This window comes from Erinaceus europaeus, chromosome 3 (genome assembly GCF_950295315.1).
Source record: "Erinaceus europaeus chromosome 3, mEriEur2.1, whole genome shotgun sequence".
In the NCBI taxonomy this organism is placed as follows: Eukaryota; Metazoa; Chordata; class Mammalia; order Eulipotyphla; family Erinaceidae; genus Erinaceus; species Erinaceus europaeus.
Window position 1 is genome coordinate 33,155,562 of NC_080164.1, and position 24,046 is coordinate 33,179,607.

General features: G+C 38.2%; 1 protein-coding gene across 8 annotated transcripts in view; it reads left to right on the forward strand.

The window, feature by feature from the left end:
- The window catches only part of MBOAT2 (membrane bound O-acyltransferase domain containing 2), a 166,486-nt gene that overhangs the window by 11,321 nt on the left and 131,119 nt on the right, over nt 1–24,046 (forward strand). For 3 of the 8 annotated variants that reach the window (XM_060187020.1, XM_060187018.1, XM_060187021.1), the window contains exons 2-3: nt 8,384–8,562; nt 12,088–12,236. The exons of 4 other annotated variants lie outside the window; for them this stretch is intronic. The gene's annotated coding sequence lies outside the window, so the exon portion shown is untranslated. The remainder of the gene's footprint in view (nt 1–8,383; nt 8,563–12,087; nt 12,237–24,046) is intronic. One more of the 8 variants, XM_060187019.1, reaches the window with a different exon arrangement.

Sequence of the window (24,046 nt, forward strand, 5' to 3'; positions counted from 1 at the left end):
TAATAAATTTTGAGGCAATGTATCTGACTACTCAAAAAGAATTGAAGCTAGTTTGGTACCTTTATGGAGGTACCTCTAGTCTCAACTGGTTGATTACATTGTTAGATGATAAGGGATGTTTGCAAAGAAAAGCTCTGTCAGCATTATCTAGAGATCTGCAAGAAAAGAAGCCTTCAGATTATGTAATTGTTCTTAACCATAAAGAGCAGAGGGCTACTACTTTCAGTCTTCTAGTACTTCTTTCCTTTTAGTAAGACCCTCCAGAGGACTCCTTTGGGACATCTGTTCCCCTCCCAGATAATCCAGAGGAGTTTCACTTGTCCAGCAGCAAGTCTGCCATTAGTAGGTCTGTCTGTCATTAGTAGGTTCACAGAGGAACAGGTGATTCAATGTACTATTCTTGTTCAGTGAGCATAGCCAACAGACCAGACTAGCTTGCCCAGCTCCTATCTAGTCACTGGACAAAACTATAACATACTTTTTCCTTTTATCCCTTAGAAACATTTTTTGTTTTGGGGCTGGATGGTGGCACACCTGGTTGAGCGCACATGTTACAATGCACAGATTTGAGCCCCCCAGTCCCCACCTGTAGGATGAAAGCTTAGCTAGTGGTGAAGCAGTGCTGCAGGTGTCTTTCTCTTTCCACTCTTGATTTATGACTGTCTCTGTCCAATAAATAAAGATAATAAAAATTAAAAAAAAAAGAAACGATTTTAGCTTTTGGAGGTTTTCTGTGTCAAACTAGGTATTTGTGGATGGTCGAGGTTGCATATGATCTTAGGTATATTTTAAGTCATTCAGTTATACGTATAAACAAGTAGCTTCTGATTACACAAAAATTATGAATGCTCTCATTTTCTTTTTGAAACTAAATTGTAGGTAGAACTACAGTACATGAAACACATTCAAATGATACTTGTCTTATTAAAAACTGAGAGAGGAAGAAAGACCCTGCCTTTCTCAAAACCACTAGTTTTAAAATGATTTGTCTCCTGGGTGTTTAGTAGTGGTTTAATTGAATGTCCCTAAATTAACAATATTAAGTTTCAAAGATAAATGGAAAGACCTTCAGTGGAGTTTAAGAAATCAATTGGGTAGAAATTGAGACCAACATTGAATTTTATACATAAACTTTGGAAGTTTATTGCTTGGCTGACCAAAAGATCGGCTGCATGAAGTAAGTTCATCTCAATATAAATTCTGAATTAAGAGATGTCTGGAGGACATCCAACAAGGAACATCAGTAAATGTAGGTATAGATGCAGCCTTATTCTAAGCTATGAATGACATGACCGTCTGAAAACCCCATGCTCAATCTAAAAGGAAAGGCTCAGTCACTTTGCTGTAGCTTACCCAACAGATTTTTTTTCAACAGAAGTTGGAAATCTAATTTTTTAAATGTAAAAACCTGACTTAAAAACTGTGGGTAAAGGATGTTGGGCAGTAACGCAGAAGTTATTAAGCTAGCACGTGGTGTGAAGCACAAAGACCGGAGGAAGGATCCCAGTTCGAGCCCCCGGCTCTCCACCTTCAGGGGGAGTCGCTTCACAGGTGAAGCAGGTCTTCAGGTGTGTCTATCTTTCTCTCCCCCTCTCTGTCTTCCCCTCCTCTCTCCATTTCTTTCTGTCCTATCCACCAACAACGACATCAGTAGCAACAACAATAATAACTACAACAATAAAATAACCAGGACAACAAAAGGGAATAAATAAATAAATAAATATTTTTTAAAAAGACAGAAAAAAAACTGTGGGTAAAATGTTTTTTCCTCCCTCCCTCCTTCCTTCCCCTTCCTCCTTACTCTTCCCTTCCTTCTTATTCCTTTCTTACTTCCTTCATTTCCTCAACAACACATCCAGGTCAGATTTACCTGACTGATCATCAGGAAGTAAGAAAGTATTTCTGTTGTTGATGATCTTTCCCGTCTGCAGTTCCCTTATTCTGAGACTCTAGAGGAGCAACATGTCAGGACAATCAGGAGCACAGAAGGTTGGAAACTATGCCATTCACTAGATAAAGATCGAATTCCTCTATTTCACCATGCAGTAATTTCATCCTTAACATCTTCAACAATTTCAAATTAAGTTATATCTTTTTTTTTTCCTATTTGAGGAGAATTGCACATTGGGGATATTCCTGAAAGTTAATATTCCACTAATGTAGGGAAGTTGTCAACTCACACTACTATCACTTTATCCCTTTTGCAGATCCAGTATTACAATTTTAATATTTTTATTATCTTTATTGATTGATTGCATAGAGACAGAAAGCTAGAGGGGAGAGGGAGATGGAAGAGAAGAGAGGTAAACATTTGTAGCCCTGCTTCACCAATTATGAAGTGTTCCCCCTACAGGTGGGGAATGGGGGCTTGAACCCGGGTCCTTGTGCATTGTAACGTATACTCAACCTGGTGCGCCACCAACTGGCCCCCAGTGTTGCAATTTTAATTGGTCTGATTTGTTAAAGCTATTTTATGGGGTGTGACATTTAAAGAAATCTAACTAGTTTGAAATGAAGTAATACATAAAATGGTCTTGGCTAACTTATAAGCCCCTTTAATTTTTCCAGGGTTTTTTTTTTTTTAGTATATTGAATTTTGGCCAAGGTATCCTGTGTTCAAATTTTAGAATTTATGCAGTGTACCTTAGCCTGAGACTTAGTGTGCCTTTTCTAGTAGGACTGGCACAGCTGTTCATGTTAGCTACATGCCAGGAATAGAAGTCATGGAGATATTTGGTGTCTGAGTAGAGCCAGAAAAATGAAGCTAGCACAGGGTAGAGATACTCTTAGATAGTACGTAGTATCTTTGGAGTTGGGGAGTTTTTATTCTAGTGTTATAATCCTGCATGTTATAATTTGTGATCCTTGTATATCTTTTAAAAAAAATTTATTTATAAAAAGGAAACACTGACAAAACTAGGATAAAAGGGGTACAGCTCCATATAATTCCCACCACCAGAACTCCGTAGCCCATCCCTTCCCCTGATAGCTTTCCTGTTCTTTATCTCTCTGGAAGTATGGACCTAGGGTCATTATGGGATGTAGAAGGTGGAAGGTCTGGCTTCTGTAATTGCTTTCCTGCTGAACTTGAACTATAGCAAGTCAATCCAAGCTCCCAGTCTGTCTCTCTTTCCCTAGTGGGGTAGGGCTCTGGGGAAGCTGGTCTCCAGGACACATTGGTGGAGTCATCTGCCCCATCTTTGTATATTTTCTATAGTCTGAGAAAAGTTATATCATCTTTGTTAATGGGAAAAAAATTTAAACCTTAAAGATAAGGAAAAATGTTGGTAAATGCAGCATTATAACGTTGAGCTTTAGCTTTCCATTGGATTTTAGTGGAAATTGTAATAAACAAGGGTAAAATTGAAGGGTAAAATTTTAGAATATTATTGAACTGTCTATTTGTTACAAATTGCTTTATTATTGGAGGATTTATTTCTAAGGAGTTAGTTTTATTTTAAGGTTTTTAAAATATAAATTGATGGACAAATGTACTATAACAAGAAGGTTTTTGGCATAGACTCAAAGTTTTACCCCATAGGATTATAATTTGTAAAACAACTTTGTTAGTAATAGGACCTTTGGTAGGAAATACTTTGAGTATATTAAAAAAAAAAATTCTTGGGCAGGGGTAGATAGCATAACAGTTATGCAAAATAATTCTCATGCCCGAGGCTCTAAAGTCCTAGGTTCAATCCCTCACACCATCATAAGCCTGAGCTGAGTAGTGCTCTGGTAAGAAATAAATAAATAAATAAATAAATAAATCTTGTTTGGACTATTGAAGACAAAAGAATGTGAGAGATCTTCAACAAGCCATAAATATTTTTGGAATAACACCAGAAACCTGGTCTTGGGTTGTTTTTCTTTTTTACATTGATTTTTTAATTAAAAGCAGGAACGTTTGGAAAGTAATGAAACTATTAAATTTCTTTTCCCTCTTTTTCTCTTAACTCCAGATTTTGTAGATATATAATCTTGGATTTACCTCTTGTGAAATGAAGATAACAAGCAGTACAGGTCACTGTGCCTTGGCTAGGTTGGTGACGTGACTTATTACTGAATAAGTTACCTGTCTATATTGGATCACCAACAGTAGGACTGCTACAGAAAAGGAAAGCAAGTTTTTAAATTATTATTATTACTGTTACTACTGTTACTATAAGGTAATTTATGTGAAAAGATAAACTGTGATTCAAGTTTATCCTTTCAATTTCTTCACAAAAACTGAGAATTGGTAGACTAGTTCATATTGATGTAGAAGATGAGCTTTCACCTCATCAGCTGGGGCGCTAATCGGGGACTCCTGAGATTCCCAAACAGACATGATGGGCCTAGACCTTGAATAAATCCCTCTCTCCATTGTTACCAGTCATTTCTATCAGGAACAACTCAGTAGACCCCTTTGTGCCCACCCCCCCACCCCCGCATAGGACCTTGCCCTCAACTCGGATCAACAATGGTAGAGAATGTTCCATCCAACAAAGGGAGGACAGACAGCATACTCTAAGCTACACCTGAGGAAGATGGGTCAATATTGGGGCAGCTTGGAATGTTCCTACTTCTGACCACAGAATTTGAGCTCAGATCTACAGTGATGCAGAGGTCACATAGGATCCGGATCTAAGCTGAATATGGGCCCCAGATCACATCAAATCGATGGGGTTTACAGTCAACAATATTTATACCCCTTTCCCATATTAGGGAGCTACTCTCTTCCCTGATCTAGCTTTCTGGTCCTTTTTGCAGCCATGACATCATCTCCCCAGACAATAACTTGGATCTACCTGCATATCAGATTTCAGGCTTGGGAAAAAAGAAAAAAAAATAGTATAGTCATAGGTCCTTTGGAATATAACTAAAATATGCCTACTAGCTATCTACAAAATGTAGGACCCCCCCCAACTCTTCATCTGAACTATTTCCAGTCTTTAGGTCCATGATTGGTCAACAATTTGTTTGGCTTTGTATGTTAACTTTCTTTTTAACCACCTGGTTCCAGATGCTAGCATGATGCCGACCAGACTTCCCTGGACAGACAACCACACCAATGTGTCCTGGAGCTCCACTTCCCCAGAGGCCCTCCCCACTGGGGAAAGAGAGACAGGCTGGGAGTATGGACCTGTCAACATCCATGTTCAGCGGGGAAGCAATTACAGAAGTCAGACCTTCGACCTTCTGCATCCCACAATGACCTTGGGTCCATCCTCCCAGAGGGATAAAGAATAGGAAAGCTATCAGGGGAAGGGATAGATACAGAGTTCTGGTGGTGGGAATTGTGTGGAGTTGTACCCCTCTTATCCTATGGCTTAGTCAATGTTTCCTTTTTATAAATGAAATATTTAATAAATAAAAAAAAGATGAGCTTTTGACAAATTGGTATTCTGAGAATTGTTGCAGAATTGAAAATTTTTAGGCTGCAGTGAATGTTAGTACATTTCTATAAAGTGAAAGTTGATGGGTTATTGATATCACTTTAGATGATAGGAATTGCCATTTCAGTAGTAAAAGTAGAATGAGATAAATATACACCATTGTTTTATACAATCCTAGAGAGATTCAGGGATAGGTAAGGAACTGTTTCTTCTATTAGACTTCTTGCTTCATTGGGAAGAGAGAAACATGTATATTTACAATTGATAAGTGAGTATTAGTATATGTTGGAATTAGTTTGGATTAGACAGTTGCAGTGGAATATCCTGATAATATTTTAGTGACTTATAGATAATTAAATTTTTTTTCACCTAATAATTATGGTATAAATCATCCAGATTGTTCTGTTCCATGTGACCTATGTTCCTCCTGATTTATTCTGATACCTAGATATTTATTTTCAGGCCGGTTTGCCTGGTACTTAAAAAGCAGTGATCCCTAAGCTTGAGGTTTCATTAGTATTCCATGTTAAAAGCACAGATATCTGAACCTTATTACCATAGTTTTTCACTCGGTAGGTTTGGTCATAATTGTTGCCCAAAAGTGGCACATGCATATCACTTCCAGTCACATTCCTTTTGCTGGAGTTTTGTCACATGTCCACAGGGCACATCAAGGCGAAGGGTGGGAATGGCAGTCACACACAGCTACAGTTCTTTTATGGCAGGAAAGCAGGCCAGACTTCACCACACTGAAGTCATCAAGAGAAAAGCAGCAGCAACTTGAGGTTGGATTGATCAGTGCAAGGTTACAGATGAACCCAGATCTGAAAGGATAAAAATTTTCTGGCATATCAGAGCAAATGTACAACATGTAACTTAGAAAATAGTATTCACAAAGGGAAGTAGGGGCACCTCCCTCCTTCAGTAAATACTGATTGACTCCCATCTTTTGAGTGAGAGCTGGTATTGCAGAGACTAGAGAGAGGGTTTGGTAATAAAACTAATAAAGAGCAAAAGTTGAAGATTCTAGTGGTTAAGATCATGAGTCTGGAGCCAGCTTCGGTTCAGGTTGTGGTTATAGCACTTGGAAGCTCTGTGAGTTGTCTTATTCTCCTTTTATTTAAGTACATCACAAGACCTGGTACTTAAAGGACTCTTTAAATGTTAGCCGTTACTGTCATTACACCTTTGGTGTGAACTGCTCTTGTGAAATAAAATCTTCTCTGGGAGATCTCAGGTTGATGGCCATCCTGCTTGTGTTTGAGCATGTCTGTGACAGAGAGCTTGCTCTTTCTCTTAGCATGGTGAGTTCCGTTTCTGGATTACTAAAGTTGCTGATTTGTCGTTTTGAGGTTCACAGACTTTCTGAAATAATTTGGAGTAAGTGTACTTCTTCATGGCCACCTTTCAGATAATTAAAGACATTTCATTCTTTTTGTTTTTCACATGCACTTTTGTAAATTACATATTGCACCCTTAAATTTTTTTTAAGTATTTATTAATTGGATAGAGATAGAGAAATTGAGAGGGGAGGGAAGGAGAGAGGGAGAGAGACACCTGCAGCACTGCTTCACTGCTCACAAAGCTTTCCTCCCAACAGGTGGCATGTGGGAGCTTTCTCATTGTAACATGAATGCTCAACTGGATGTGCCACTGCCTGGCCCTGACACCCCAAACTTTCTGGTGTGGAGCCCTTGAACTCTTGAGTGAGCATTTCTAACTCTCATGAGGAGAATTGCTCTGCATCTGAAAGTTCAGTTTTTGGGCATTGTTTGCTTTAGAGCCTTGCAGTGTTAACATACTTGTTTGAATGAATAGTTACTGCTTTTGTGACTATTATTTACTAATATGTACTAACTACAATTGTTGATAAGCATATTCTCATAAGCAGTACAGGCGACAATAGTGAAAACTACTAGGTTTACTTGCAGTGGACTCATTGTGCTCAGCTGACCTGTATGTTCAGTCATGAAAAGCAGAGGGCAACTGAAGAACATGGGGAAAGTGCTAGACATGTATTATCTGTGGTTGTTTAAATAAGAGTCCATCAAATCACATTTCATGTATTATCTGTGATTGTTTAAATAAGAGTCCATCAAATCACATTTCGGTCAGATGTCTAATGGCTAGATATTAAAATCAGCATCGAGTTAAAGCTGAATATTCAGGTAAATCTCTAAAATTTATTTGTCTTTGACTTTTGAAAATGAGCAACAGTGTTTATTAATCATTTTTGCAAATGTTGATTTCCCTCTGTAGATTCAAAGCAATAAATATTCTCTTTGATGAAAACCTGATTTTTTTGGTTCAATTAGTGAGAGAGAGAAGCACATTTTGAGTAGTGCTGTCCTCTCCATTTTCCCCTTCATATACCTTAAATATATTTATATTTTGTGCATGATTCATTATGGATATGTGTTATATGTGTATTTAAGGTTTTATTTTCCTCCTTGTGAAATGTGCTTTTATTTTGCACACAGTATCAAAACTCCCCCCCCAGAGAGCTTTCTTTTTTCATTAAGATAATTTTTCATAAATTTTTTTAATGTTGTGCTTATTTACTTTTTATAGACAGGGAGAAATTGAGAGTGAAGTAGAGAAAGGAAACAGAGAAGGGAGAGGGAGAGACAGAGAGAGAGAGAGAGAGACCTGTAGCACTGCTTCACTGCTCTATGCCGGGCTAGCTTTGCAGGAGGGAGAGAGATGACAAGGGACTCATGGCTGAGCTGGGAATGCAGTTCAATCTTTATTGAGCGGGAATGCAGTGTGATCTATCTCTAATCACAGTCCTGTCCTATATGTAACTCCTGAGGCGGAAGCGTCAGGTCAGAAGAGGATGTACATAGGATAGGGGTTAGGGAAAAGGAAAAAGCACGTGAACCAGTGGGGATTAAACCAGTGCGGGTCTCAAAACAATGATTATGTAAATAGACCACAGAGTTAAGCAATGCAATGCAACGGAAGGGGTCTTAGAAGCAGACCAACATTCATGATGCTTCCCCCTGCAGGTGAAGACCAGGGGCTTAAACTTGGGTCCTTGTGTATGGTAACATGAGTGCTCTACCATGTATGCTGCCACTCAGCACCTGATTTTTCATATCTTAAATGGAACTAAGTAACTGAAAATTAAATGTAGTCCTGTGGGCTTGCTCCGGGTCCCCCATCTCCCTGGCCACTGGTGGCGAAGGTAAGAGCGGCCCCCTGGGAGATCTAGGGTGGCTTTGCGTGTCGGGGGTGACATGCGTGGAGAAGAAAGAATCACACCAGACTCAGCCAGCTCCAGGAGAGTCCTCAGAGGGGCGACTTGTTTATTAAAGCATTCAAGCAAATAGATATACCCATAGCCCAGAAAGAAGGTTGAGGTAATCGTTAACCCAAACACAATGCATAGTTACATCTTGACCTACAAAGTATTTGAACACAACTGGAAACACAATTTGAACACAACTCAACAACACAGTTTTCTCTGGGGGTAAATTACAGGCACTTCAGGGCGGGAGGGGGGGCAATTGAATGAGATCAGGACATTTGCTCGGTTTTCAAGTCAGCCATACACAATACACAGTAATTCATGGCCTTTGTTTTAAGGGGATAGAGTGGCACATACAGAAATGTAGCCCCCGTCCAGAGAAGCCAGCCATCATTAGTTCGTGAGGTTGGGGGGACCTGCTATTGTCTCTATCCGGGAAGGGGGAGAAGTTGGGGGTTTACCTGCTCAGACTCTCATGGAAACAATGGCCTGGACTTTCTGGACAGTGGGCCCATATCCCACATAGTCCTTCAAGATAAATTTGTCTCATATTCATGCGCTAAGTGGTTTTACAAGTAATAGTTATAATCTAATCTTTTTTTTTTTTTTTTCCTTATGGGCGCCTTCTTCTTCTGGTGCCTTAATGGCTTACAGTATAGACTTTAACACAGGCAAACCTCTCATCTCCTCTTATAGTTATCTGGATAACTTGCTCTCTCAGCCTAGGGTTCCCTTCCTCATCTTACACCAGGATTCCATTGTCTCTTCATTCTGTGTCTTCCCATATTTCCCAAGAATTCTTTACTTTGTTGTATACATCACACCCAGTTCAAGTTTCACCTTATATTTTCCCTTATTGCCCTTTTTCTTTGTAAGTACTACTTATGAGTCGGATCATTTGGTATTGTTCATTCTTTTTCTCACTTGGCTCGCTTAACATGATACCTTCAAGTTACAAAGAGATAACCTCATAATTTTTAACAGCTGCATAGTATTCCGTTGTATATATGCCCCACAACTTTTTTAGCCAGTCACCTGCCTTTTGGCATTTATAGATACTGCTATGAACATAAGTATGCATAGATCTTTTCACATAGGTGCCTTTGTTTTCCATGGGTAAACCCCCAGGAGAAGGAGTATCAGGTCATAATGTAAGTCCACTTCTGTTGCTCTGGTGAGACTTATAATCTAATCTTTTCTTGACTTTCAAAAAATTTAAAGACTTGGCTCAAAAAGTTAATTTGTTTCCTGGAATTGTCATCAGTGATCTGGTCTTCCTCACTCTTACACCTAGTGCCTAATCTTCAGGCTTTCACTAGTTATGTGTATAGTTTTATGAGGATAGTATTTCTAAATTTTACAAAAATAAATTAATATTTTAAGCTTCTAAACAATTAGGAAGTGTATCAATAATTTTTTTTAAAAAGTTACCTGCAAATATCCAAAAACTCACTATTGAAACTGTTCTTGATATTTACTTACAATACTCATATAGCTCATCTGTTTTCATATTAATAGTTTTCATGGTCATCGTTTTATTCTTGTAATAACAAATGAAGTTGTTTGTTCTGATAGATTATGAGTAGTAGATTTATTAATATTTAAATCACATACTGTGACTTCACTACAAGTTAAATGTAAATGTGTTGGTTATATTTGAAAGCTAATATTTATATATTGATATGCATTATTTGTGTAGTTATGCTGATCAGAAATGATAGTAGCTTAGTCTGTCTTGAACCTTAGCTGTTTTTATGGCAGAACACACCCCATATGAGTAAGCTATCCTTCTAGTCAGGCATTAGACTTTTTAAAGGCCGAGACTGAAAGCAAAATAGTGGATTTGGGCTAAATAACTGAAGATGAAGCCAAATTTCGGTTCATCTGAAACTTGAAAAGTGGGCAGAATTAGGTGCTTCTAACTTCATGATCAGGTGTCACTCTGACCATACCTGCTATCCTGCTATTGAAGGCATTCTATCACTTTTGGCTCTTTGGGAACTCATTTTCCTCCTCTCACAATGTATACATGTGTTTGATGCTTGTATATTTCCAGTTTTCACTGGTGTATTACATACTCTACTAGGGACTTAAACTTAGTTTGCATAAAAGTAATACACATTCATTGTAAAAAGCATATGTAATGATCATTATCTTTAAATCCAGAGACAAGTTCACCTAATAAAAAAGGTTTATTTATGCACAGAGAGAGGGGGGAAGGGAGAGAGAGAGAGAGAGAGAGAGACAAGAGAGAGAGACGAGAGAAAGAGAGAGAGAGAGGAGAGAGAACACTGCTGTACTCTGGTGTATGAGGTGACTGGGTTTGAAGTCTGGGCCTCGAATATTACTTATGCAAATCCTGCATATACTCGATAAGCCACCTGCCTCTGATTTTTTTTGTTTTAGATTTCTTTATTTAAATCACACTTTTTACCATATATATGATTCAAACTTAAAGGGGGGGGGAGCTCATACTTCATACTGCAAATAAATTTTTTGCTGGTATACGGGATTGAACCTGGGACTTCAGAGCCTCAGGCATGAGAGTCTCTTTGCATAATCATTCTGCTGTCTATCCCTACCAGCTGCATATAAAAATTTTAGCCTTTTGTTTTTAAGAGTTTTAATTTATCAAATTCTTCTCTAAAATCTATATAATGTTCCACTGTTAATTGTATCAGTTTTATTTCTTTCATCTATAACTTTTCACTATCACAATTTTTGCATTAAATTTTCTTATATATGCACTATTGTAATTTTTTCCATAGAAACAAGAGTTTTCTGGAATGCAAAATATGTAAAGTCACTAGTTAAGTGAATTATTATAGCTTTTCTCTTAAGTTATCATTGTTGTTTATTTTATTCTTTCAGTGTTTTTAATTATGTTTTCACATTTATACCCTTAAGCAATTACCTTGTTTTATTCTATCCTACTTGAATGTTTTATATGTGGGAGAATTGCCAGTATTCCTTCAGTTGAATGTCAGCTCACAAGGGTGGGCATGTTTTCTCTTCTTGAACCTTTGTGATCTGGTTGAAAGACTTGAGAATATTCCTCATTAAGTGGCATGCAGCCTCCTTTTATATCTTGGCTCTGTCCATTATTGAGTGAATCTTCTGCACAATGTTTTTGTTTGTGATTGTTTTTCCCACTTAGACTTTGAATCCCAGTTCTCTGGCTGCAGAGATCCATCAGGTCTTTCTCACTCTTCCACTCAGTACTTAATCTGCAGGCTTATGGTAGATTTGTGTATTGTGTATAGATTTATGATGATAATATTTCTAAATTTTCCAAAAATGATATTCAATTAATATTTTAAGCTTCCAAGCAATTTGGAAGTGTATCAAAAGTTTTATTTTTAAAAAGACAAATCAGTTAACTGACATCCAGAAATTCACTATTAAAGATGTCCATGATACTTACTTATAAATTCTCATTTTGGACTTATTTTTTTCTTCTAGTTTGTTTAAGGTTCGAAGAGCTGGACTCAGCATAAGAACAAACCATATAGTTATACATTGGATGGTACTAAGAGGTGCTAGTGGCAGTGTGCCTGTTGCCTATACCCCATAATAGTGCTGTGTGCCTTCTGCTCCTGTGTTACTCTAAGGTATTAATAAGTCTAGTCTGTGCTGTACCTCCCTGAGTGGACATTACTATTTTTCCTTCATCTTTCTAAGCAAACCCTACCTCATGTTTGTGGGAATAGGAATAACTCTCTTCCTTGATTTCTCTACCTATACTTGAAAGGGGGAAAAAAGTTTGTTGGGAAATATATTAGATTTCTTTTTATTTTTTAATATATTAGATTTTTAAACAAGATTTGTTTTTTTATTTTTTATTATTTATTTGTTTTCCCTTTTGTTGCCCTTGTTTTTTTTATTGTTGTCATTGATGTCGTCGTTGTTGGATAAGACAAAAAGAAATGGAGAGAGAAGGGGAAGACAGAGGGGGAGAGAAAGATAGACACCTGAAGACCTGCTTCACCAACTGTGAAGCGACTTGCTTGCAGGTGGAGAACCGGGGGCTCAAACCGGGATCCTTAAACTGGTCCTTGAGCTTAACCTGCTGTGCTACTGTCCAACCCCCAATATATTATATTTCTAATGCAAATTATATGGTGTATCCCTCAAAGCCTTCTAGGTAATTCTTTTGTCATGCGCAATAAAACCCCAAGTTCTATTGTGCTTGTGCCAGTTTCTCTAACTTCATTTCTTACAAAATAGCTCCCTCTCTTTATTTTATCTGATTCCCTCACAGTTCAGTGAACATTCTAAGCACATTCCCACCTTAGGCCTTTTGCACTTGCTTGCTCTATCCTCAACTCATACAGCTTTCTGCTCAAGGCTTTACTTTCCTTGGCCTTTTTGGGTTTTGCCTGTTTTTTTTTTTTTTTTAATATTTATTTATTCCCTTTTGTTGCCCTTGTTTTATTGTTGTAGTTATTATTGTTGTCATCATTGTTGGATAGGACAGAGAGAAATGGAGAGAGGAGGGGAAGACAGAGGGGGGAGAGAAAGACCTGCCTTCATCGCCTGTGAAGCGACTCCCCTGCATGTAGGGAGCCAGGGAGGGGGTGTGTGGAAATCCTTATGCTGGTCCTTGTGCTTTGCGCCACCTGCTCTTAACCTTCTGTGCTATCGCCTGACTCCCGCCTGTTTTGTTTTTAAAATACTGATTTTATATTATATTATTTATTTAAATTTTTATTGACACTAGGGTTCTCTCTGGAGATTGGTGTTTGTGTGACGAACCCACTGCTCCTGGTGGCCCCTTCTTTCTTTCTTTTTTCTTTCTTCCTTCCTTCCATCCATCCTTCCTTCCTTCCTTCCTTCCTTCCTTCCTTCCTTCCTTCCTTCCTTCCTTCCTTCCTTCCTTCCTTCCTTTCTTTCTTTCTTTCTTTCTTTCTTTCTTTCTTTCTTTCTTATTTGATAGGACAGAGACAAGTTGAGAGTGGAGGGACAGGGAGAGCAAAAGAGGGAGGAGGAAGATATACCTACAGATTTACTTGGGGGATAAATTTTTAAGTTTCAGGTTTTTTTTTTTTTTCTCTGCGGAACCATGTAACTGTATTTTAGAGGCCTCAGTGATAGTCAGTTTACCGAGTTTTATACTTTGTCTTTCTTAGGGCCAGTCAGGAGTGAGAGGTCTCCAAACAAACTGCATTTTGATGCAGCCGCCAGCTTCATCCTCTAGGCAGATGTTGGCCTTTTCTGCTTCCCACAGCCCACTCCCCCTCTGTGACCAAGGGGCATGGCTGACTTTCTGTCTTGATTTCTTTCTTCCTTGTTATGATAAAGATAGAAGGACTGAAGGATTTCTATTATCTAGTGCCATAATAGGAATTTCAAAATGTACTTGTCAGTTATACATAAGTCACACAATATTTTGTTCATTGATTATTTAAAATTTCTGTTGCTGTCTAGTTGTTGACCCATTCCTACTAAAAAAATGTTACTAATAATATTGAGGAATTTATGACATGTCTCTTTTTCTCATCCCTCCTTCAAAAGCTTTATTTAAATTTATTTTTAACTCATGATTTAATATTTATTTACAAAATTATAAGATAATAGAGGCCTGATTTTATATTGTTACCACCACCAGATTACTGTGTCCCCATCCCCTCCATTGGAAACTACAGTAGTTCTTCTAAGGTCACAGATAATGGGCTTATTCTATAACTATGTCTACATATACATATACTTTTTTTTGCCCATTTTTTCAATGGTCTTGCCATCCCTCAAAGTTATTTATGCATTTTTAAAAGGATATATATGTATGTATATATATATATGTAAATACATCTTCTCCTCTGGGGAGTTGATTTTATTTGATTTCTTAATTAACAGTTTAGTAGTGACTTACCACATCTACCTGTCCCTGCCCACAATAACTACCATACTTTTTGGGAGTTGATTTTAAAAATCAAATTTGTGGAAGCTGGGCAGTAGTGCAGCGGGTGAGTGCACATAGCGCAAAGGACAAGGACTGGCTTAAGAATCCCTGTTCGAATCCCAGGCTCCCTACCTGCAGGGGAGTTGCTTCACAAGCAGTGAAGCAGGCCTGCAGGTGCCTATCTTTCTCTCCTCCTCTCTGTCTTCCCCTCCTCTTTCTATTTCTCTCTGTCCTATCCAACAACAACGGCATCAATAACAACAACAATAATAACTACAACAATTAAAAAAACAGGGCAACAAAAGGAATAAATAAATATTAAAAATTTTTTAAAAATCTGATTTGTTAGGGGCTATATATAACTACAGCCTCCTATTAAAGGATAATGCAGCCTCACCCATAATTCCATCTTCAGGAGAACTTTTTAGGCTTCTGTGTGTCTCACTTGGAACTCATCCAGGAGAGGAGTACCTTGAGAATTTAGCACTCTCATTGCTTCTTTTCATCTATCTTGCTTGTTACATATTTGTGGCTATGAGTTGGCATACTGAATACCACTTTATAAAATGTTTTGTTTTTTCAAATACTGGCTTATTTTTTCACTCTGTCCAGGAACTTTCGCAGTGGGGGTCTGCCTGCTGTACATAGTCCAACTGACCAGGCAGGCAAACCAAGTGAGAGGTAGTGTTAGAAACTTAGATGAATTCTGCTCAATTTTCTCATTTTGGGTGGCATGCATATTTTGGCGATATGTATTTCATAACTTGTGAATGTAGGTAGACATTTTTATTTTCATAGTAAGAAAATACGGCATAAAAAGGTTATACATGTCAGAATTGACTTGGTCAGGGCCAGAAAGAGGATTTGTATATATGGCTTATTACCTAGCCGACTGAATCCACATGGATCCCAGTCACTTTCAAAGCCAGCAACAAGCAGCTTTACATCAGGCTCAACCTGACGTTGTTGACTGGCTACGGAAGAAGGGCAAACACTAGAAGAAGAAGAAGGTAGTAGTGATGTATTAGTGTATTAGATCCACAGTTGCCAGCTTACTGTGACTTAATAGGTGATGCCAATAGGAGATCCCACTTTTGTACTCCGTGTTACTTGTTATTCCCAGCTAACTCATTGTATCTCTACTATTTTTTTTTATTATTCTTAGAAACTGAGGGCACTTACATTGTCTTGTGGATTGGCTTTGTTAATGTAGTTTGTTCACAAAAATCACACCTCAAGACTGAGCTAGTTTATGATTCATAATTACTGCTCTTGATTACTTACTGATGGTGATTTTTCTTTTATCAGCTGTGTGGGACCACTCAACATTTTCCTGGAGTTGGTGTAAATATTTGACCAGCTGGGGTGTACAGATGGCTTTCCAGCTGTGGCTTTCCCTCTAGTCAAGAACAGGACCTCTTGTAGGAGTCTTGGTGGTGGAGGCAGTGTGATGTCTTCATGGCAAGTCATTTCCTCCTTAACATATCCCACACAGAAAAATCCCTCCAAACACTATATTCTAGTGGTAATTTTAATAGGATAATGATGATCATATTTTTGTTAACAGTGTCTAAAAACCATTAAAACTTCTTTTTTTCTTAAAATAAGGAGCTCAAAATGCTTACATTTATATATCATGTAAATGCTTAATGCCAGAGTACTACAGATTTCAAGCAATCACTAAAAGTTAATACTTTGTATAATGAATGACATGGCCCTTATTGGAAAATGTTTTGTTTTGGTGGGAGGCAGTACAATTATAATATCTAACTAATATAATTCTCAGTTGATATGTTGAATTAAAACCTGACAATAATGAAAAATCCTAGAACATTGAGATTTTTTTTTTGGCATAGTTTGAAATGTCTTTAGTGGATAATTGAATTTGACTTTTCTTTTTTAGAGCAAAGCAGAAGTAAATGAATAAAGTAACATAGATTTTATTAGCAAGTGTAATAGGTAAATAAATTTACAGAGTACTTTTAGACATCAGTAAGTCCTACAAAGTCAATAAAGTGAGAGATATGAGCAGCCTATGAGATGACTCCACAATACAATACAATGCAGTAGTCAGATGTGTGAAGTCCTGAGTTGGGCCTCTGGCATACATTTGCTGGAGTGAGGCTCTGATTTTCTTCTCATTCTTTCATTAAAATAAATATTTTTAAAGTGATAAAAGCAAATGATTGAGGATAGTTCTTTTCTTGTGAGGTCTGCTTGACTTTTTTTTTTCTGCCCTTGTTGTTATTGCTATTGCATAGGACAGAGAGAAATCGAGAGAAGGAGGTGAAGACAGAGGGAAAGAGGAAGATAGACACCTGCAGACCTGCTTCACCACTTGTGAGCAGGCCTCCCCTGCAGGTGGGGAGCTGGGGGTTCAAACAGGAATCCTTAACGCTGGTCTTTGTGCTTTGCACCACATGTGCTTATTTTTAACCCTCTCCGCTACTGCCAGCCTCCTCTGCTAAACTTTTAAAGATAAGATGTTTGAATTCAGATGAGAAAGGTGAAGTGTCTACATTTGTGTGCGTTTCAGGGTATTGGAGTCAGAGATTTAATATGAGGGGGAAATGAGTTTGGTGTGTTAGAGGAGATCAGTGTAATTCAAAGGAGTCAAGAGAAATAGTGGTGGGTGAGGCTTGGAGGGGGCCTGGTTCTTGAGAGAAGTTTAACAAGTTGATTTTTTATTTTAAGTATGATGAATATCTGAAAACTGCGATCTGTATGTTCACTTGACTGCAGTGTGATGACTGACTTATAGGGAGACTGTGTGAAGGATGATGACAGCAGTGGGGAAGGAGACTGCTATGTATGATTTGGAGACACCTAAAAAGGAATGGATTTCATGGGAAAGACAAGAAATAAGTGGCAGTAAATGTTTGATTGCTAGGATTTGGGTTGAACAACTGCATTTATGATGGTACATTTGCTGAGATGAGTAAATTTTGTGGGGTTGGGAGAGGGGGAATGCCTCTTTGACTGCAATAAGTTTTAGATGTTTACTGTGCATTCAGATAAGGATGTTGAATTGGTAGTTGAATCAGTGAGTCTGGAGTTCAGGGAAACGGTTTACACTAAAATAGTAAAGTCTGGTGCCAGTAACATAGAGATGGACTCCCTGAGAGAGTATGGAATCCTAAGTTTATTTCTTTAAGTGGAGAACTTTGAGCTGGATGGTCTCAGAGGTTCCTTCTTCCCAAAAACCAGAGATTTATTGAGCCATAGAGAGTATCTATGAGTAAGTTGAAATGATGGGAATTTTCACTAAAATGCTTCTATCGTTTAAACTGTGACAGTGACAAATGGGAAAGAAGTACAGATAATTAAAAAAAATTTTTAGTATTTATTTATTCCCTTTTGTTGCCCTTTTTTATTGTTGTAGCTGTTATTGATGTCATCGTTGTTGGATAGGACAGAGAGAAATGGAGAGAGGAGGGGAAGAGACAGAGGGGGAGAGAAAGATAGACACCTGCAGACCTGCTTCACTGCCTGTGAAATGACTCCCCTGCAGGTGGGGAGCCGGGGGCTCGAACCGGTATCCTTAAGCCGGTCCTTGTACTTTGCACCACGTGTGCTTAACCCACTGTGCTACTGCCCAACTCCCAGAAGTACAGATATTTAAGTGTTCCACATCTGTGTTCACTTCAGAATTGCTTGTCAGTTGCTTGTCCACAAAGCATGACAAATAACTTGAGATGTAACAACTGAAATAAATCACTGATATTTACTTTTACCAGAAATGAAGGTAATCTCAATTTGTAAGGTTTTCAGTTAAACCTAAATGCTAATCAATGTGAAGTAATTTTCCCCCCATTTTATTGGGGTGGTGGTTAACAGTACAGTTGTTGACACATGGGTACCAGTAAGTTAATTAACTAGTTAATTAATTTATTGTCTTTATTGTCACCACTTTTATTGCTGGGGTTCCATTCCTGCACAGTGAATCCACTGCTTCTGGCAGCCACTTTTTCTTTTCTTTCTTCTTCTTTTCTTTGCCTTTCTATTTTTATTTGACAGAACAGAGAGAAGTTGAGAGGGGTGGGGAGATAGAGAGGGGAAGAAGACACCAGACACCCGCAGACCTGCTTCACCAATTGTGAAGTGTACCCTCAGTAAATAGAGAGTGGGGGCTCGAACCTGGGTCCTTGCCGTGGTGATATGTGAGCTTAACTGGATGAGCCACCACCAGGATCCCCAAGTGAATTTATTTTTATTTCAGAAACTTGAGAGACTTATTGAAACATAATTGACTACAGTAAACTATACTCACATAGCATATATGATTTGATATGTTAACGTATGTATCCACCTGTAAAACTATCATCACAGTCAAGATGATGACCAGCTCCGTCACCCCCAAGTTTCTTTGTACTCCTATAATCCCTTTCTTCACCACTGTCTGATTTTTGCATGCAGGCAATTACTGATTTAATTTTTGTCATTATAGATTAGTTTGCATTTTCGTGACTTTTCTTGTATTAACGAAATGCTATTTTCTTTTTTTATTGATTCAATAATGATTGTAAGATAAGAGGGGTATAATTCCACACAGTTCCCACCACCAGAGTTCCCTATCCCATCCCCTCCATTGGAATATTCCCTATTCTTTATCCCTCTTGAAGTCTGGACCCAGGAACCATTATAGGATGTAGAAGGTAGGGAGGTCTTGCTTCTGTAATTACTTCTCTGCTGAACTTGGGCATTGGTTGTCCATACTCCCAGAATCTTTTTATCTTTCCTAGTGGGGAAAGAGTCTGGAGAGGTGGGTTTAGTTTGCGTTTTTAAGAAATTGTCACTTCACAGGCGGTGAAGCAGGTCTGCAGGTGTCTGCTTTTCTCTCCACCTCCTCTCTCCATTTCTCACTGTCCTATCCAGCATTGAATGACATCAACAGTAACAATAATAACCACAACAAGGCTACAACAACAAGGGCAACAAAACAAGGGGAAACAAATGGCCACCAGGAGCAGTGGATTCATGGTGCAGACACTGAGACCCAGCAATAATCCTGGAGGCAAAAAAAGAATTATATAGTGTTGTATAATAGGTACTTCTTCTGAATTCTTACACTCAATTTAATTTGCAGTTCGCCCACATTGTGTTTGTCACAATAGTTTATACCTCTTTATTGCTAAGTAATATCCTGCTGGTGGGATCATACACTAGGACTTGTTTTGTGACTTTAAAGTCTTCTTACCTTTTCCTTTTGTCAGGTCTTCTGATTTTCTAGTAGTAATTGTATCCACATTGAAAGGCAAACATTGAAGTATACACATCCTCTCCAGACTCACTTTATAACAGAAGTGGTGATAGTTCTTAACTCCCATCTATCCAGGGATGAATTCCTTGTTAGTAATTTATTGAAGCGTAACAAGTGTTATGACTAGGGAGTAGATCAATCCTTTCTTAGTGTTTCTGCTATGCTGCATGTGAGTGTGTGTGTGTGTGTGTGTATGTGTGTTTGTGTGTGTGTGTGTGGTGAGTTTGTTTTTTATATAGATTAATTTATTTCTGCGGACTGTCTTTACTTAAGCCTCATAAGTTAGCCATAGTATATAGTATATCTTGTATTTAAAAAAATTTATTTATTATTAGAGACAGAAATTGAGAGGGAAAGGGGAGACTGAGAAGGAAAGAGACAGAGAAACACCTGCAGCCCTGCTTCACTGCTAGTGATTTCCCCTTGTAGGTGGGGAAATATAGGAGGCCTTGAACCTAGGCCCTTGCAACACAGTTACGTGTGCACTTAGCTAGATGCGTCTTTTAACTTCATGAACAAATGTACTTAAATTCCTTCTCAAGACAAATCATAAGGATCTTATGTAGATGGCTAAAACTAAAATTAAATATTGGGTTGTTGGAAAAATCATGGACACATTTTTGCATAGAAAAACAAAAAGGTATGTCATGACTTTTCAGACAACTTAAATTATTGTTAAGCTGGTAGGTAGAAGACACATAGTTTTAATCTTTGCGGTGTCTTGATTAAATCACTTGCTTTCTACTTCTGTTTGAGTGCATTTAGAACAGCTTGCTTCCTTTTGGTTTCTGTAGATGATCTGAGAATACACTTTAGGATCTGTCAGTTAATCAACTCTGGCTATAAATAATAGATAATATGTCTGGCTGTTTTTAAAAACATCAAATTTAGCATGTAGTAGGAGGTTATGGGCTGTCTGAGATCTAGCCCTGCAGTTCTGTGTGCTATTGTCTGGGAGGGAAGAGGTACTATATGTAAGGTACTGACTTGTTCTGACAGAACAGGCTTCTTGCTGGCTAAACCCAGTGTGTTAGGCTGGTTGGAGTTTGGCTACACACTGCCATGTAATTGGGGAGAAGGAAATTAGCTGAGAGAATCATATCAAATAAGTCCCTTTACTTTGTGTTCTCACATGCTAACCCCCTACCGTCACCCCTGTTTCGCCATTGTCATTGTTCTTCGTTTGTCCTTTGCTAGTGTGTGATTCTGTGGGTTCAGAAACTTTCCCATCTGTGTTGTTCCTTGTACCTAAAATGTAAGTATTTATTGAATTAAGTAAAATGCATCTTTCTGCATATATACTGGTCTATATTTCTGGCAATGAAGTTTCTAATTATAGCAGTTAGCACTGAGATTGTTTAAGCTCTTGGGAAAGATGGAAGGTAAATATGAGCTGTTACATTCGTGTAGTATATTCTCCATGATTTTAAACAAAAGCTTGAGACATGATTTTCCTGTGCTTTTTCTTTAAATGAATTAAAAGCACAAATGTAATCAAACACTCCACTTTGGGGTAGCAAGGACGCACAAGTGGATAGAATTTTCTTCTAAACCCTGATGAGTTTGCTTTCTAAAGGTCACACTGATAGTCAAGTAAGTGACAGGCAATGTACAGGAATGACTTAAAAGGTGTCTTTTGGAAGCCCTAATGTATAAGTAAAGATTTCCAACTGATTTTGATGGTGATTTATAAAAGCTGGCTTCACCAATTAAAGAGAAAAAAAGGGTTTATTCGTCTACATAAGAGAGTGAGAGGAAAGGCAGAGCACCGCTCAACTCTGGCATTTGTGGCCGGGCCTCTGAGGTCTCTGGCATGCCTTAGCACTATGTTGGCTGTCTCCCCAGTTCTAGTTGCCCAGTTTTGGGGTGTGAATTCATTTTCATTACTTATAGGAGGCTGTAGTTCTCGAATTATATGTATCACATTACTAAAGTAGGTTCTACCACTAGCGTAGTTTATTTTACTTTATGCTTGACAGAGGTGTTTTTCTGTGATCCAGTTATGTTTGAAAATGTTTCCTTTTTTTTTAAGACCTGGCTGCCATCACATGAAATGTATTGGGGTGAAACTAGCTATACAGATTCATTACAGGGAGATAATCTCATACTGTCTTAAATTCTGGCACTCAACTCTTTATTATTATTTTTCCCATTTTTTTGTTACCCTTGTTTATCATTGTTATTATTGTTGTTGGATAAGACAGAGAGAAATGGAGAGAGGACAGGAAGATGGGGAGAGAGAGATAGACACTTGCAGACCTGCCTTACTGGCTGTGAAGCGACTCCCCAGCAGGTGGGGAGCCGGGGGTCCAACCAGGACCCTTGCTCCAGTTCTTGCACTTTGCGCCATGTGCACTTAACCCGCTGTGATACCACCCGACCCCCACTCTTTATTATTTTTTCATCTGAACACAACTGTAGATCAATTTTAATTGCATATGTTTATGTATTTATATTCAGCCTGCTTGTCATTTTTCACTGTATTTGAGAGAGAGATGGGGGGAGCAAGAGAGCTTTGCTCCACTAATGGTAGAGCATCTTTTGGAGCGCCTGTGGGATGTGTTCTAAACCAGGGCCTCTCAAATAGTAAGGAGGGCTCTTCACCTGGGTGAACTATCACCTAGTCCCCAGATCAGCACTTTAAAATAGATTTATTTGAGGGCTGCATGATAGCATTGTGGTTATGCAAGAAGACTTCCATGCCTGAAGTACCAGAGGTCACAGGTTTGTTCCTCATCACCACCATAAGCCAGAGCTGAGCAATGCTCTTGTTAAAAAAATAAATATAATAGTAATAGTAATAAAGTAAAGCATGTCTTTATTTGAGTTTGGGTAACCAATGCTCATGATGCAGGAAAAAAATGTAGGTGGGTTATACAATGACCCTGAAGGGCAGTCATTGTTACCAGATTACTGGGGTTGCCTTCCAGAAAGATAATTGATTTCTGTACGCTATGCTTCACATGATTCCTTGGTGCCTTTTCCCTTTCAGTTTCAGTCACATGTAAATGCAAAATTCTTGGGCAGTGCCCACACATCTTTGTTGTGTTTATTATTTATTTTTTTAATTAATTTTGAATTTTATTTATTGGATAGAGACAGAAATCGAGAGGGAAGAGGGAGATAGAGAAGAAGAGAGACAGACACCTGCAACACTGCTTCACCACTCACACACCTTTTTTCCCCTGCAAGTGGGGGCTAGGGGCTCGAACCTGGGTCCTTGCTTATTGGAACATGTGTACTCAACCAGGTACACCACCACCCGGCCCCAGAAGACTTTGCTTTACAGATGCAAAAAGTAATGAAGAACTCTCGCCCCCACTTTTACTATCCAAGAAGAGAGCAGTTAAAAGTCTCACGTACAAGACTATTGATTTTTATTTATTTAATTTTTTAAATTTTTTCCTTTGTTGGGCGATTGATCTTTTACATTTGGCAGTGAATACAATAGTTTGTACATGCATAACATTTCTCAGTTTTCCACGTAGCACTACAACCCCCACTAGGTCCTCTGTCATCCTTTTCCAGGACCTGTACTCTTCCCCCTGAACTACCCCAGAGACTTTTACTTTGGTGCAATGCACCAATGTGTTCCTTTCTTAAAGAGTGAAGAATACTCAGTACTCCCTTCATTGCTTTCTTTTAAAAAATATTTTAACAACATTGTTCAATATTTTAATGTTTGAAAGAAATCAGTATATTTCTAAGTGCTTTGTAATCTGCACCTTGCTTTATTTCTCATTGACCAGAATTAAAGCACAGTCACATGTCCTGAATAAGTTGTCATTGGTAGTGTTAAACCAGTTTCTGTTCACTCTATAGGCCAAGGGAAGGAAGGGCCTAGCTTTTCTTGAAGCGAGTACTTGCCAAGTAACTGAACAAAAGCAGGATTCTCTTGGTTGGGACAAAGGCCTGCTACCTCAGAATATCTAGATTACCATTTCATCTTACTATTTATATGTTTGCCCCATTCTTCTCAATGATTTGCTGACATTCTGTTGACAAGTACTTTTATCCCTGTCCCATCTAATTTTTCTCTTATAACAATGTGCAGTACATTCCTATGTAAGTAGATAACGTGCCACAATTTGACAAAACTGTACTCCATCAGCTTTGTATTAGTATACACTTACACCAATAATATTTTAGAGTTCACTTCCATATGCATCTGACAATACAATGTACTATTGAAGTTTTTGGTTTTACCAATTAGGTGAAAATGCTACTTTGGTTTTTAATGTAATCTACACATAATTTGCAAA